The sequence below is a fragment of the Idiotropiscis lumnitzeri genome, chromosome 1 (genome assembly GCF_059441095.1).
Source record: "Idiotropiscis lumnitzeri isolate Australia: NSW breed Sydney's pygmy pipehorse chromosome 1, RoL_Ilum_1.0, whole genome shotgun sequence".
NCBI classification, from domain to species: domain Eukaryota; kingdom Metazoa; phylum Chordata; class Actinopteri; order Syngnathiformes; family Syngnathidae; genus Idiotropiscis; species Idiotropiscis lumnitzeri.
The window spans coordinates 6,921,472-6,938,097 of record NC_142391.1 but is presented as its reverse complement, the minus strand read 5'-3'; the positions used below and the strand labels follow the sequence as shown (position 1 = coordinate 6,938,097).

At 38.3% G+C, this 16,626-nt stretch overlaps 1 protein-coding gene across 1 annotated transcript in view; it reads left to right on the top strand.

The window, feature by feature from the left end:
- Window positions 1-16,626, top strand: part of dph6 (diphthamine biosynthesis 6) — a 192,125-nt gene that overhangs the window by 78,840 nt on the left and 96,659 nt on the right. The window lies entirely within an intron of this gene.

Here is a 16,626-nt window from a genome sequence, read left to right as displayed (position 1 = left end):
GCCTTTCTTGTTATTTTTATTTTTTTAAGGGGGAGGCGGCGCTTGTTTCAAAATCTAAAAAAAAATAGAAGTGGAGAGAAACACTTTGGAGTCCACAGTAGTTGGAGTTTGAAAAATTTCTGGCTCTCGGGCATCCCTGTTGGCTTCTCTGAATTTTACTCTCGCTTGACTTAATTCAGAATGTTGAGTTAATGCATCGTGTGTGTGTGTATGTTGGCGAAACCATGTCACCCAATTGTCTATTTCGGTCGTGGTCTTTGATGGACAAGCGCCTCAACACTGCGGTTGAGCATCTCCCTCTCTCCCCTCCTGACTCATCCCCCCACTAGCCTTTAAGAGGTTACAAAAAGCCCCCCCCGCTGAACATCAAAACAGCCAACACGTCACCCCCGCCCCACCACATCATCCGACATGACACGTGAGAGACAGCTCTGACCACAACAGTGGCCTCAGCCTCTTTCATGGCAAAAAAAACTGGGTGACTATTTACATGGAGCCCCTCAAAATGTAAGTAATGCGTTCAAAACAGATCATCTTTTTCTTCATTGAAATTAATCTCCCTTGAAAAAAACAACAACTTGATGTAATGTTTTTCAACACTATATATTTTTTTTATGTAATTAAAAAAATATATTACATTTATTTACAACATTCAAAAATTGTATTTACAATTACCTAGATTCCCTGTCAGCATTTAAGAATTTATTAATGAATTTATATCTTAAATTTAATAATGAGAACTCATAATAAATTACACATTATGTGTAAAAATAAATAATGCAAAAAATAAACAATTTGTTAAATTGAGAAAAAAATAAATAATAAAATAAAAAATGTTTTTTTTAATGAATAAGAGAATACAAATTTGAAGTTTAGTTGGCACCCACATGTAAAAATTCTATTCTGTTATTAGATTAAATAAAAAATAATTTAAAAATATAAAAATAAAAAAACATTCAAAATTGAATTAAAGAATTTGGTGTATTTTTTTCAAAAAAGTGTGAATAAAAAAAATGAGCGCCTCCTACACCAGAAGACCCCTTTAATATTGACCTTTGTAGATTTTTTTTAAATTTATTATCTTACATATATTTCTTTTTTAAAATACTGTTCAATAAAAATTGTACCATAAAATGCAGTTAAAAAAATAAATAAAAAATGAACATCTACGTGAACCACTTCACTACCGACCAGAGCTCATAAGCAGGCCACATCATCGAATTAGGTTGTCCTTACACCTTCTAAATAATTCATGCTATCAGCAAGTCTACAAGGAAGTAAGACTCCTCGTCCTCCCAGGAAGCCGTCGGCAAGGATCATGTGTCCGTCCACTGGAAGCACGGAAGTGTGAGCAACAATACATACTGTAGCAGCCTCATAAATAAATATGATAATTGTTAATGGGGTTTACATCTCCGTCCAGAAAGTGTCCAGCACAAAGGGACACCGCGGAGAACCCTCAAGTGCGGGCCCATCTCGTTTTACACTTTTTAAGAATCGATAAAGTACGTTTATCACCCCTGAAGATCGCAATCCATTTGGATGTATCAACTCGTCATCCTTTTTTTTTTTTTGTAACCTGAAGCAAAGGTGGCCGTGTCATGTAGTTGATGTGCTCAACGAGATCTTTTCGGTGCCTTTGTCTGATCCCTTCTTAATTTATGGCTCAAGTGGTGACAAGAAAAATACAGCAAAAAAAAAAAAAACAAGGCTTATTTTGTCATTATTATTCTCTTCTTATATTTTTAAATTTGTCTTGACATTTCTGGTTCTGTAATATTTAGTCATAATTCATCCCTCAAATAGCGACTAAAAAATATGTGAAAACTTTAAGACAAGTTTGACTTGCTATATATAACTTTTGGCTCGAGTGGTGACGAGCAAACTCTGGAGAAATGCGAGGCTTATTTTGACTTTCGAGAATAGTATTTTTTTATATTTTCAGGTTTGACGCCCACCTTGATTTTTCATAATTTATGTCTCGAGCGCCAACTAGAAAACTCGAGGGGAAACGGTGAGCCAATTTTTTCCTGCTCTTATTTTTGGAAGTATTGTCACATCCGCTGAATTTCGTACTCTTTCTCAACGTATGGCTCAAGCGCTGACTAGAAAACAATAAAGAAACAGGAAGGCTTATTTTGCCCTTCTGCATATGATTATTTATTTGGTTTTTTTTGTGGTCATTTATTTATTTTTATTGTAATCATTTATTTGTCAAAGTATTATCACTCACAATGAATTTCGGACTCTTTTTTTTTTTAATTATGGCTTGAGCGCTTATTTTACGTCGTGGTAACTATTTTTCAGTACTTCACATTTTTTTTTACACCTATTTGACTTTCATTCTTGCACCTGAATATTTTCCTAACATTATTTTATTTTTTTTTTACCAATTTTGTGCGTGCCTGGAACGTCCTTTTTGCAAATGTAAACTGTCTGTGCTTATCCTGGCCCTACTAAACATGGTGAAGTCAGGCAGCATCTGGTCTTAAGAGCCGTGTTTATTTTTCTACTGTACAAGAGAGAGGTGATATTTTTTGGTGGTTTTTGGGACGTTTCTTCTTCTTCCTTTTCCAATAAATCACCGGAGACGTTCTATAAACGCACTTTAGCAGGACCGCGCACGTCCACTTGCACTGTTATGATTACGAGTGTGAGGCAGGAGTGTTAATATTCCGTCTGTATCCCGCTGAGGTGTAGCTCACTTCTGTCATCCTTTTTTTTTTTTCTTTTCTCCCCCTCGCTGTGGCGTGGAGTGTTTCTGCATGCCTGTATCTCCCCCTCCAGGACGAACTGCATTTTAGTCCCTGCACTGCCAAGCACATTCCCATCGCCGCCCTCGGATTCTCCAATCTGTCATTGCAATCACTGGAGGTGAAAAAAAAAAATCAAAAATAAAACATCCCGCAGCCAAATGACGCTCCAGTGTGTGACAAAATAGTCTGAGGCAGTAGGCCGGGGCAATTTGCTGGGAATCTGTTATTCCCATTGCAGGCTCTCGTTTGGGTTCTCCCCAGCGCCCGCCTGAGCTGATAACAAGTGTGCACGTTGGGCGGAATGATGGATGGACTTTCGCCACGGGCTTGTCAGCAGGGTGCGGGGCCATATGGAATCTCAGAGCCGAAGATGGCAAGAGAGAGAATATACATTAAAGACGTTTTTTTTTGTGCTGCTCCCTTGCTTGCTGATGAGTTTCTTCCTGATTCGTAATTTGTGGTTTGAGCGGTGACTAGAGAACTGGAAGAAAAGAGGGGAACGCTTATTTTGAACTCGAGTGTACCGTTCTTATGTTATGGCCACTCCCTGTTGAAGTTTGCTGTCAAAGTAATCAAAGAAAATGACACGTTATGTATTTATCCAAACCATACAACTTGCAAGTGAAAAGTCTGCTGACATTATGCGAAGACATAATGAGAAACATCATTGACGGACTAGCTAAACTAGCATCGAAATTGCAGAAGTTAATCTTTAACAACATCATAAACGATAGCAACACATGCAGACAGACAATATAACGATAATGGCAGTCATATATTCTTTATCCTCCATGGAAAACACAAACTATTATTGCATTTGTCTTTATATATCATACATTTTTTTAAATAAGGGCAGTTAAAAAAATTGTGAATTATAAATAAAAAATGCATTAATAAATTGGATGCAAATAATACATTAGTTACATTACATGAAGGTACGTTAAATTGTACCACATTAAGTAATGACAAAGGAATGTTGCAGGAGCATCACCTTGGCAAAAAACAGCATGATTGTTTCGTTTTGTTTTGCCATTCTTAGTTGATGTTTTCTATCAAAATAAACATGAAACAATGAGAATTATTTGTTGCTTATGTAAGATGATTTATTCTTACTAGGATATCTATATTTGTATAGATCTACTTTATTTCTTATTTTGGGGAACTATTTTTGTGTTGTATTGGCGGAGGGATATCTATTGTAGAGGAACGAGAGTGAGAGTGGTGACGCGAGGGGCGCGTTAAGAGTCGTCGTCCTTCGTTGTGAGCAGTTGTCGTCAGGCGCCGCTAGCATAGCATTAGCATCGTAGTCGGAGCAAAAGTTCAACCTCACCAACTCACCTCACCACAAACCGCTGCCACCAGTGTAACACTCTATATCCTGGGGGTGGTGAGTGTTATTCCGCAATCTGAAATCATGGGTGAAAAATCACCACACGCAGAGGGAATAGCAACACATCAGACTTTATATTCAATGTCGGCTCACCACTCTCAACGCGCCCCTCGCGTCACCACTCTCACTCTCGTTGCTTTACAATAGATATCCCTCCGCCAATACAGCGCTACAATAGTTCACCTAAATAAGAAATAAAATAGATCTATACAAATATAGATATCCTAGTAAGAATAAATCATCTTACACATATTTAGCCAAACCACATAAGTTTGCGTTGCGACCGTTTGTTAGCTTATTGCTAACAATTAATAGGAAACCTCCAAGACAGGATGGCAAAATTAGTATCGGGATTGCGTTAGTTATAAACTTTGAAACAACAACACAAATGGTAGCAAAACATGCAGACATGTATTCCTTTCAGCTAATTGTGGCTTATTTTAACTTATTTTTTTACTTTTGCACTCCGTTCTTATCGTTTACATTTTGTTGCTCTTGTTGAATTTCTGATACCTTTCAACTTAGACTATATGTTTATCATTTACATATTTACTAAGTAATATCACTCAACGTTGAATTTTTGATTCCTTCGCAGTTTAAGGCTTGAGCAGTGACGATAAGACCTGAAACTTATTTATTTTTTTTTTTTTGAGTATGCTTAAATTTTGTCATTCACGTCAAAACAAGAGGCTTTTCTTAACCATAATGTTAGTCATAGATTTTCACTCTCGTAGGATTTCTGATTCCTTCTTCATTCATAACTCGAGCAACGACCGCAAAATTACGAAAAAGGTGAAAAAGAACGGCTGCTATCATTATATTATTATCTTCCGATGAAGTTGTGATCTACTGTAGATATGGTTACAACTATGTGTGTGTGTGTGTGGGTGTGTGTGCGTATGTATGTGTGTTCTATCAGCCATAGCTTTATGTGTGCACATCCCTGTCAGCCGTTCCTGGCGGCCCCGCAGCGCGTCTGGGGATGGAGGAGCCCTGAGGAACTCCGTTTGATTGTTTAAAGCCCCGCTTAATTGGCGCTTTGTCTGCACGCTCCTAAATGAGGCGGGACGCCCACGGCGGCGGGGAGGGGGTTCCCGTGGAGACCGCAGGCCGTTTGACAGGCCCCGTGGTGGGCGGGTGGGCGCAACCCTCCAAGTCCCCCCCCCCCCCCCACGCCCCACTCCAAACTGCCAGGCAGCATCATGACAGCGCACCAACCCTGGCCAATTAAAACTCGCCTGTCATGACCAGACAGGAGAGCAACGCTCTGTGACTGAGTGGGACTGCGTGCGTGTGCGTGTGCGTGTGCGTGGGGGGGGGGTGCGCGTGCGTGTGTGTGATGCTCGCCTGATGTCAATACTTAAAATATAAGAGCAGTATGTTGTAGGAAAAAATGGTTTTCTCGTGGCCTTTCGAGCTACAAATTCTAATTGCAACCAAGTCACAAAAAACGATTTGAAAATCCAATGTGAGTGATACTTTAACCGCCAAGTATAAAAATATTAGGCTCTCCTGTTTCTTCTTCCTTTTCAGAATCCGAATCATCTTTATTGGCCAAGTATGTAAAACACACAAGGAATTTGTCTCCGGCCGTGCACTTGTATAACTACGATAAACAAAGACGTGACAGAGAAAAACTTTACGTAATGTAGCGTTCTTTAGTCTCTGCTCAAACTATAAAAAAATAAAAAGGAATCCGAAATTCAATGTGACATTATTCAAATATAACAACAGCATAAAAGGGTCTCCCGTTCGAATATAGATTTCTATTCGCCACTCGAGCCACCATAAAAGAAGGAATTATGAATTCAACTCGTGTGATAATGCTTCTCCCGTCAGAACAGGAGACTGCGGGTCAAAATGGCTCTCCCGTTTCTCCTTAGTTTTCTAGTCGGCGCTCCAGCCATAAATAAAAATAGGATTTGAAATTCAACATGTGTTACAATACTTGAAATACAAGAATAGTAAAGCTCAGGTCACGTTCGCCTTCTGGGTTCCTTATAGTTTTCTAGTCACCCCATGAGCCATAAATGTGTGTGCGTGTGTGGGGGTGTGTGCGGGGGTGTGCGTGAGTGTGTGATATCCAGTCATCCTTAGCTGATAAAATTTAAAACTATTTGGTTGTGTTCTTTCATTTTTGTGTCATGAAGGTGGACCGTCACGCCTGTGCAGTGTGCAGACTTAAAATTTGAGTGTGTGTGTGTCTGAGTGCTTTGTGAACTCAAGTGCTCAGATTGGGTTACACGCAGACAGATTTGTAATTGGCAGTAATCACTTAGGACAAGCCCTTACACCGCGTGTTATCCGCTTGTGACTGTAGGCCAAAGTCAATACTCATAGTCAAGTCATGAAGCGGGGGGGCTCCGAGGAGTCGCCCCCCTTTCTTCCCCTCACCAATATTTCATTCTCTTTCTTTTTCTTACCTGGTATGCTATTTTATTGCTTTTCTTTGTCTTATGTTTGTCTCGATGCATTGTCCTCGCTGACCTTTTTCTTGCTTGCCGCATGCGTTCGTCGCACGTTGCAAGGTTGCCCATATTTGGCGCTGGTCGCTAAGGAAGTAGCCTGGTGGCTTTTTGCAGAAGTTGAGCCAATATGTATCATTGCAGTGAGATATTTGTCGCCTTTTACAAAAGGTAAGCCTGTGCTTTGCTTATAGTAAGGAGGAGTGACGCATGTGTGGCTTTGCTATAGTTTGACTTAACATAAAATGTTTCTTGTTGAATTGTGAAATTCACCTTTTCAGCAAACCCGATAAAGATGTTGTCCGAAGCTTAAAAAGCCAATCACAAGAGTTAATATGCAGAAATAACATGACATTGTCCGATTAGGTTTTCATCAGATACTGTATACATGTACAGTATTAGAGAACTATTTAAATTTTTTTTGTACAATATATGAAAAGGTAGATTCAACCAGTGGTGGGCCGTCAAGGCTTTCAAGGCCTTCTCTGCTGAGCTAACATAATCAAGAAATCATGATCATATTCATCACATTGATGTCATATTATATCCTAGTGTTGTATTTTTAGGAGAGAGTTTTTATCCAATCAGAATTCAGCTGGCTCATGTTGCCAGGCAGATTTCACGATTCCAGTAGCACACACTATTCATCCGAGGCCTTCAGATACAATGCGGGCGTTCCTTCTCTGTCTCCAGGGAGGCTTTTACAGTTGATTGACAGTTGCGATAGCCATTCAGATTACGAGTTGATCACAGTAAGGCCTTCTCGCTGGCCTTTCGCTAAAGGTGATCAACGTGGCTTGTGATTGGATACTCGCTTGTAGGAGGGCAACGCTATGCAGAATCAACACACTCGGAAGTCGTAACTGGCGACCGTTCGAAAATGTAAAATATATTCTTGCTTTTTTAAACCAAATTGGCCGAAGGAGGGAAAAATGTGGATGTAATTGCAGATACACTTGCGAGGCCATTTTCAAAACGGACCTTTCAAGAGAAGTTAGGTCGTCCAACAGTACAGCACACTAAAACATATATGAATACAATGAAGGGATATTTAACTAATTTAGCAATTTTCAGTGTTCATATTTTGTCGAAAATGAATTTGATAACTTCGTTTTTTTTCATTGAATTCATCTGAAAGTGACATCACATGTGTTGAGGACTCAGGTAACCAATCACAGCTCGGCTTATAAACGATGGGTGATCATACCTAGCTAATGGTTAATATTAGCATGTATGTTGGCGGTTTTTGGACTGGTCCATCAGTGTTATTGATGTTAGCTAGCGTTAACACAACTCAAGTTATTTTGTCTTGAAAAATGTTTTGTGTTGAAAACAGGTATTGTGAGAAGGGATTATCTTGGAATGACGACGATGAGTTAAAGCACCCTTGGGCAGGTTCCAGGTTTGTAATCCGAGATTCTAACACCAGGCAAAGATTCGGTTTAATCCTGGCCCGAGGCAACGCGCAGTTATTGGAAACTACTCACCCTCTTGTACTCATTTGGACGGCTCACCTCGCAGTTATGAAGACTTTTGGACAAAAGGGATCGCCTTACCTTTGGGCCTCGTTATTATTGAGTCGTCTATGCTGGACGTGTTGCGTGGAGTGAACAATGTAACGCTGCCGAGGGCCCGGTGCAGCGACACTCTACCTTTGGGCTAGTCGGGACTTTTCTGATCGTTTGATTGACAGACAAAGTAATAAAATCAACATTGGAACTCGAATGGCCCCTTTATCCATATTGATCCTTCCTTCTGTGTGACTCTGCATTAGTTACAGTCCTACAGATTTTATATTCTGCAAATGTAATTTTTTTAAAAGTTAAATACAACTGAGCTGTACTTAATAAATTTCAAGATTAAAAAAAAAATACTTTTAGCCTATGTAACATTATGCTTAATTTGACCAATTAGTGTTTTGGGCGCCACCAGAGAGACCATTCATGGCAGTTTGGATTTTTGATATGAGTTGTGAGCTTCCAAAAATGTGACAGTGTGATTTCCGCATCAGACAGTTGATCAAATAGAGTATTTCTTTTTTCAATGAACCGTGTATAAAAATATTTTAAATATTTCAACAGGAAAATATTCTACTCAAGGAAAAAAACATTTAAATGGTGTATTAAAATGTCTAGAGAATATATATATATATATATAAATATACATATATATATATATATATATATATATATATATATATACATATATATATAATTATTTTAATTGTATTTTTATTGTATATAATGTATTTACATATATTTTTTTTACAATTACATACATTTCATGTCAGCATTTGTGTGAACATAATACAAAAATTCACAATAAAATTGAAATCTAAACGAGCATTTTAAATTGAGCATAATATAAATACAATTTCTAAAGAATAAGAGAATAAAAATTAGAGCTTCATGGCACCCACAGGGCAAAATTTCGTTATGAAATTCAATAATCTTTTAAATGAAATAAAAATAAAAAAAAATAAAAAATATTTTGTTGTTTCCAAAAACAGAATGAATTCAGAAAAAGAGCGGCTAATACATCAGGATTTCCATTTATGGTGCATTGTAGATTTTTACAAGTGATTTCTAAAAAAATGCTATCCAATAAAAACATTTTAAAATATGTTGTGTAATTAACGAAACCACATTACTTATAAAAGCCCTTTAGCTTAACGCACAGTTCAAATTCCTTCAATGGACAATCGGTCGATATCACCCTGCTACGATAACAATACTCACATCTTCTTTATCATTTGCAAAAAACACTTCTAATAACACTGTATCTTACTCAGCCTACAATTAGACCTTCTCGATTTCATTTTTTTTTTTTTATCATCTTAGTATACCACCTGGTCGCCAGTGAGCGCATACCAATAAGAGCAGCAATTGTTGAATTCTTTTCACGATTAAATGATTGTATGTCATCATCATCATCATCATGGCTGATGTCCTGCATCTGGAAATGGCTGCACTGACAAGTGGCTTCTTCCTGCTCACTCTCAGTGGGATCATTTCTTCTTCTTCTTCTTTTTCGTCGTCTTCTGGGAGCTGGCCCACATCCAGAAAGGCTGCACAAAAGCTGCACAGCTGCCTCACAGCGCTTAAATGCAGCATATGCTACCCAAGTACCATTGTTTCACCACTAAACACCCACTTTTGTTTCAAACCGAACAAGAAGAGGCTATTTAATGTCACGACCATTTGGGCTCGATACAATGAAAACTAGGCTGCGAGAATGAGCGATGAGCGTGTGTTCATTTTTTTTTTAATTTTCTCACTAATTATGGCAGTGATGACATTTTGATTCGCAGGCTTTGAGTTTGTGAAACAACACCATCTGTGTGCTTTCCTCTCATTAGCCTAATACACATAAAACACGCTTTGCAACAAGCTGTTCGCATCCTATTTTGAGTCTTTTCACCCGGACTGAAAGGTGCATATTTGAACTTTGCATTAATATAAGTGAGACATGTTTTTCAGAATATACACAGCAATTCAACTTAATGCATCGTATGTTTGTTTTCCTTGTAAAACAATGGCAAAAGTCGGTAAAACAAACGAAATTTGCCAAAACGTGACCCGATACCATTCACGAATAATTGATAATGAACAATAAATATGATTATAGCCCAATAAAATAGCTTTGTTGATGCCCCAAAAAACATTGAACGCCCGGCCATTTTTGGTCCCTGACCCTCAATTTGGGAAACCCTGCAGTCATGTAACAGATTATTATTTTTTTGTTTTATGTTCTTTCAATGGTATTATATGATGAGAAATAAATACAGAAAAAACAACTAAAACTTTTTTCCAGGATTATATGAAATGATAAAAATGTTCCCCTGAGAAAGTAATAAAAAATTAAATCCTAATAATAAAACATTAATTCAATATTTTCATATTTTTTTAAATCATTTTACCTCAATTAAGTAATTTGAAATATATGTAAAATAAAATATAGATATATAAAATAAAAAGTACATGAATAATGTGTTCTTTTATAAATATGCAGAAATTCAATGTGTATATATTTATATTTAATTTATATAGTTATATTTAATATTTATTTATAAGCAAAAGAAAAAAAAAGCTTAATTTCTCGTTCTGTATACAACATACATTGTTTTTAATAAGTACACCTGTTGTGTACTTATATTTTTTTAAATGATGGCTAAAAATGAATAATAAATGAATACTTCCAATTTAAAAAATATGCCATATATATATCTATAGATATATATATATATATATATATCATATTGGATATACGTCATATTGGTTCACGCTCAGGGACGGTGTCTGTGTGTACCGGCGACTATATATATATATATATATATATATATATATATATATATATATTAGTATTGATAGTGGAAAAGATTTGTGAAATCTTGGCCTTTTTTTTTCTTTATAAATCGCATAAACTCGTTTTTTGTACAGGATTGTATACACTTACAACCCCACAATTGTGTCCATTGTTGTGTGACAACAGGAAAAGGACACTTTATTACGTTTTGTCAAGGCATCGCGCTGAGAGCACGACTGCAATTATATGACGCTTAACCTGCTGTGCACTTCACAGACAGTGTCACAGTCATCATGCAAACATCACATCATCTCCTCCATCCCTGCGCTTCAATCCCTCCCCGTCAACCCTGAAAAACAGTGACACGAACAAACGCAAGTTAATTTGCCTCCCTCGGAACGGCGTACAATCAGCGGAAAGGTTAATGTTTCTGCTAATTTATAAATGCGAGCGTGGCTGTCAGAGGAGGATGAGGAGAAGGGAGGGGGGTTGCTTTTTGAAAGGCCCTGACACTGTAAATTAAGCCTGTCACGTCGTCTCATCGCAGCGCCGGCGGATCAGGAGACGCCACAGACTATGATGTCAGACAGGCGGGGAAGGAGGGCAAAACAGCCCTGAGGGACAGACCTCCAACGCCAAAACACGGGAATGCCGTGAAACGGAAAAGTAGCCGGACACGGCCGATCGTGCCTTGATTGGATGTTTCTATTGATGAGAAAAAACTTCCCGAAACATGGCCCAGGTTTGTGGAGAATTTGGGAAATTGTTGTCCGTTGTAGGACACAGCCACTACCTGTCAAAAATTCCTGCAACTCCTTTGATGTAGCTATTTGAGCATGGATGTGTTTTGTTGTAACACAAACATATGAAGAATTTCGTAGATTGTGGTCACACCAGGACACAGCCAGTACTAGCCAGCAATCGCTGACAATTTAGCTTGGCTTGGATTGTTGTTTTTTTTTTCTTTCTCAGTAGGGTAAAGGCGTCCTTCTAGCCACCTGGCCGAATATATATGGCTCTCACCTCTACCTATAAAGAATTTGGACAGTTGCTTTCAATTTAGGAGACACAAAGGCAGCAGTACCTGCCATAAATTCCTTCAGTTCCTTTAGTTTTGCTAAGTTTGCCAACCTTGGATGTTTTTCTTCAAAAGAAACTTTGCCTCGCCCCCTTTCCTCTTCTATAGCCCAGACAAATGAAGAATATTGGAGATTGCTGTCAAACATAGGAGACAGATCGAACTTCCTGCTACTCCTTTGATGTTGCTAGTTTTGCCAGGACTGGATTTTCGTTTCTTTGTTAAAAGAAAAAAAATCACAAGTTGTCACGATACTGTGACATGTGCTGAAAACGGGACATTGTTATTACAGCAAGTACTTCCTGCATTATTTGAAGAATACAGACACAGACATTACTTGCCAGCAATTCCTCTGGCTCCTTCAATGTTACCAATTGAGCCAGGATTGGATCTTTTGTTTCTCTCTCTTTTTTTAAGGGAAAAAAAAAATACTTCAATCATCCTGTACCAGATGCAAAACTGGATCAAGTATGAATGATTGTTCACAGCCAATTCTTGGCAAAAAGTCCTGCATATTTTCATTGCCCAGAAAGCCGTCTTCATTGTCTAGCCCAGACCTATGACGCATACACAAGACTTTTATCACATGTAGGACACAGCCAGGTCTCGCCCAACATTTCTGCAATTCCTTTAATATTGCCAAATTATCTGGGCGTGGAAGTATTTCTTGTTTTAAAAAAAAAGAAAACAACCGACGGTGTGAGCTGTTGTCCTGTGTAGCATGTAGCCTGCACTTGTTATAAATTCCAACAAGTCCAGTAATGTTGTCAAATGAGTCAACGTTGTCTTGCCACCCTGCCCATAGCACAGAAGTATGAAAAAAAATATTCTTATTCTTATCTTATGTCAATCAAATTTGCTTTTAGAACGTCTTCCGACATTACAGTCCAATCTCAGTTAGACAATGACGTGATCTGCATTCGGTCTACCAGCCAAAAACTACTTGTTCCCGCGAGCATGCCAAAGCCTCATTTGTGTTGGCATCAACACCAAGTACTTATTTTCTTAATCTCCTCCACTTCCTGCTCTCCACCTGTCAACTCGCGCTCGCCGCATGACTTCGCACAGCGAGAGGCAGAAATACGCGGCGGTCGCGTGCCAATTTTCTCTTGTTATGCCATCGCTTTTTAATCCGCACCTACTGTAGATTTAATGACTTCATCTTCTATGGCAAAGTGGAACAAAGCGTCCTTGCTTGAGGTAATTGCTATTGTTTGGTTGGTCCGAGGCTTGCGTTAGCACGACTTTCCTTGCCTATTAAGGCAGTGCCCCCCCCCCTTTAAAAAAAAAAAAGAAAAGGTGAGGGGATGAGTGTGAGCGAGCGTCATTACCTGCAGCCTGTCAGGACCGGGCCTTAATGGTGTCTCACCTGGCAGACCTCTCCGACTCAACACCAGACATGCAGTACAAGATGTGCATGCGTGTAGCTGGAAATGCCTGACGGCAAAAGATAATTAACAGCAAACTTGTTTTTTCAGCGCAGTGACAGGTGAGGTATCGGATTTGTTGTGGGAAGGGAAGCGTCACGTGCGGGTTTCCAAACAAGGGCGCTGGTTGCCATTTCCATGTTTTAATGGTCGTCATTCATATGTAGCAAGTTTACAAAAGGTTGAAGGACGGCAATTAGAGGACAGTGGATTCATGCGTGTATGTTTTATGAGGGTGTTATCGTCGGCTAATTGGATCATTTAGCATCGTAATTTGCTAACAGAAAAGCTGGACTCAAATCAGGAAAACTTTTTGAGAGGGGAATCATATTTTTATGACTGTAATTTGCTAATAGCATGAGTGTTATTTAGTAGTCTAATTATTAATGCTATAAGAACTATTGTTACTTTTAGCACTCATATTATTACTGTACAAAAAAAAAATCATGATTCTGAAATAAAATCACAATTTTACAAATAAATGAAAGAAGTCAAGTTTTAATAATATGAAAGAAAAAAACTCCCCCTAAAAATGTCCAAACTATGAAACATTACTTTTTTCTGGTAGACCAAAAAATATTTGAGGAATTAAGGTACTAGTTGTAGTTTTATGAAAAAAAAAAACACTTTCATGGATTTTTTTTTTTTTTTTTGCACGACAAGATGAATATGGTTATTTTACTAGACTATACTTTTAATATTAAAAAAATATATGCATAAAATATAAGGAAATTAATTAAATGATTATTAAATGGAAAAATTATTTTTTTCCAAATAAAGTAATAATATTGAATGCAATATAAAATTTACAATTATTTTTAGCAAAATCAAAATGTAATTTAAAAAAAAAATGGTTTCAATCCCAAAAATGAGAAAAAAAACATTAAAATTGTACTAAATAAAGTTGTGATAATACTGCAAAAGATTGTAATGTTATTTTTTTTCCACAAGTGTAAAATAATGTTCTGAGAATGAAGTTGAAATGTGATATAAAATCCTCTTTTTACAATGAAAAATCAAACATTTGCATAATCAAAGACGTAATATCACAAGAAGAAATGAGTGACATCGTCATATTATTAGCCTGACGCAAAAAAAAAAAAAAAATACCATCAACATCAACTCCATCAAAAACATGAAGCCTTTAATGCGCACGTGTGCGACTTTTGTGTTGGGATGCCTGACCAAGGTCACAGAGACACGTGTAGCATCACAAGACGTATGAGAAAGCCGCGGTGAAGGTCACATGACGTGAATGATAACCGTGTATTGAAGCAGTGAAAAACCACCGTATACGTGCCTTATAAACTACGAGGGAAGATAAAAGAGGCAGGTGAAAAGAAAAAACAAGAACGTGGTGCGTGCAAGGAGGGGTGGCAATCGATGACCTTTCCTCAGAAAGCCCCCTCGCACGCCGTCTTGAGCCAAGGTACACTTTTATTTATAGAAGGTATTTATAGAAGTCATTTTCCCGAGGTTATCTTGCACAAAATGCCACTTCTCATTACCGGCCCGGTCCGGCCTGTGCCTCATTTTACGGCTGGATGAGTCCAGGCGGCGGGCGGGGGACCCAGCGTGCAGCCCAGGGTCACCCATTAAATTCTGCGTGTCCGAGCAGGCGAGCAGTGGTTGTTCCGCACTGGGCGGGGCCGCGGGTACGAGTAGTGGTCAGGTGCGGGTACACATGCGTGCCTTCCATTATGTGCCGGAGGTGATTTATCACGCTGGCTGACCGTTACTGTGCCATTCGGACAATACAGTTGCGCCTTGTGATAAAAGTGGCCGACCAGCGTTAGAATAGTTTTCAAATTTTTCATTATGGTTATTTTTTATTTTGTTTTGACTTTTTTTTTTTACTCAGTAGTTGTACCGTATTTTCGGGACTATAAGCCGCTACTTTTTTCCTCGATTTTCAACCATGCGTCTAGTACAAAGGTGCGGCTTTTCTGTGGATTTTTCTTCCACCAGTAGGGGCGCTCTATAGTTCAGAAAATACGCTAAATAATTTTTTTTTCTCTCTCGTGGGTCTGTTCTATATTAATGAGCAAAGTTGTTGCCGTGTTAAAAGGCACTGTTTTAACAATCTGTTTAAGAACCTTGATGTGCGTTCACAGTACAAAATTGTTCTGTACAACAAATTTTGGCTTGTGTATCAGCTTTTTTTTTTTTTTTTTTTTTAAGAGTTGCTGCGGCTTATATGCAGGATCACCTTATAGTCGGGAAAATATAGGAAATCGTTAATTCGTTTTTATAGCACATTTGTTAGTTTACTTTTATTAGTTTTAGTATTAATTTGATTTATTTCCTTTTTTTTTAGTCATGAGAATTTGTCAAGTGCAAAGTAAAAAAATAAATAAATTAAATCAATTTTACAGTTGGCGGCCTTCCTTCATCTATATGGCCGAACGGTTTTGCAAAAATAAAACTTTACGAATTCAGTGCAAATTCTGATTATAAAAGTTCAATGCAACTGAATTGCACTTGGGTTGTGAGGCAATCTGTATTCATTGAAACTGCACTCAGGCACCCGCATCTAAATGCTTAAAAAAAAAAAAGTACATGAAATGTAAATTCTTTATTACATGTAAATACAAAGCTTCCTATAAAATGTTTTGATTAAATTCTGCTTACTTTTTCTCCAGCAAGTCAAAAACAAACCTGTCATCCTATTTAGTTCCTCGTTTGCGCTTTCCTGACATTGATGCTCCCTGCAGGCCACGCTGCTACTTAATCTTCACTTAGCCGCCATTTCCCTGCCCTGTGGGCGACCTAAACTGATTAGCCGAGACTAGCTGACCTCCCCGAACGTATTCGATATCACTTATTGATCAATTTCCCTATTGATCGCCGCCACCCGCGCCGGATCAAGGGCGAATGCTCGCATCGATTCATCCTGATTAGTCTTGACAAAATGTTGACAAATAAGTTTAGACGCGGCCCACCGGCAGGATATGACGACCTGGGATTAGATTTGACGAGAGCTAACAGTGGAATTGATACAGCTCGGACTGCAGCGACCGGTTGCTAATCAAGTAACACGCTATGTTAATTCGCTCACGTTTGCCCTTTAAATGCGGCGAGGTTACGCGCAGTCGATAGAGTTGACCTAAGCAGGCTTTAGATTGCACGTTAGATAGGTTTCATTTTCGCCGTATGGCTGCGCTTTGACGATAACGCACTAGTTGACATTTTTTAATAAATAGCA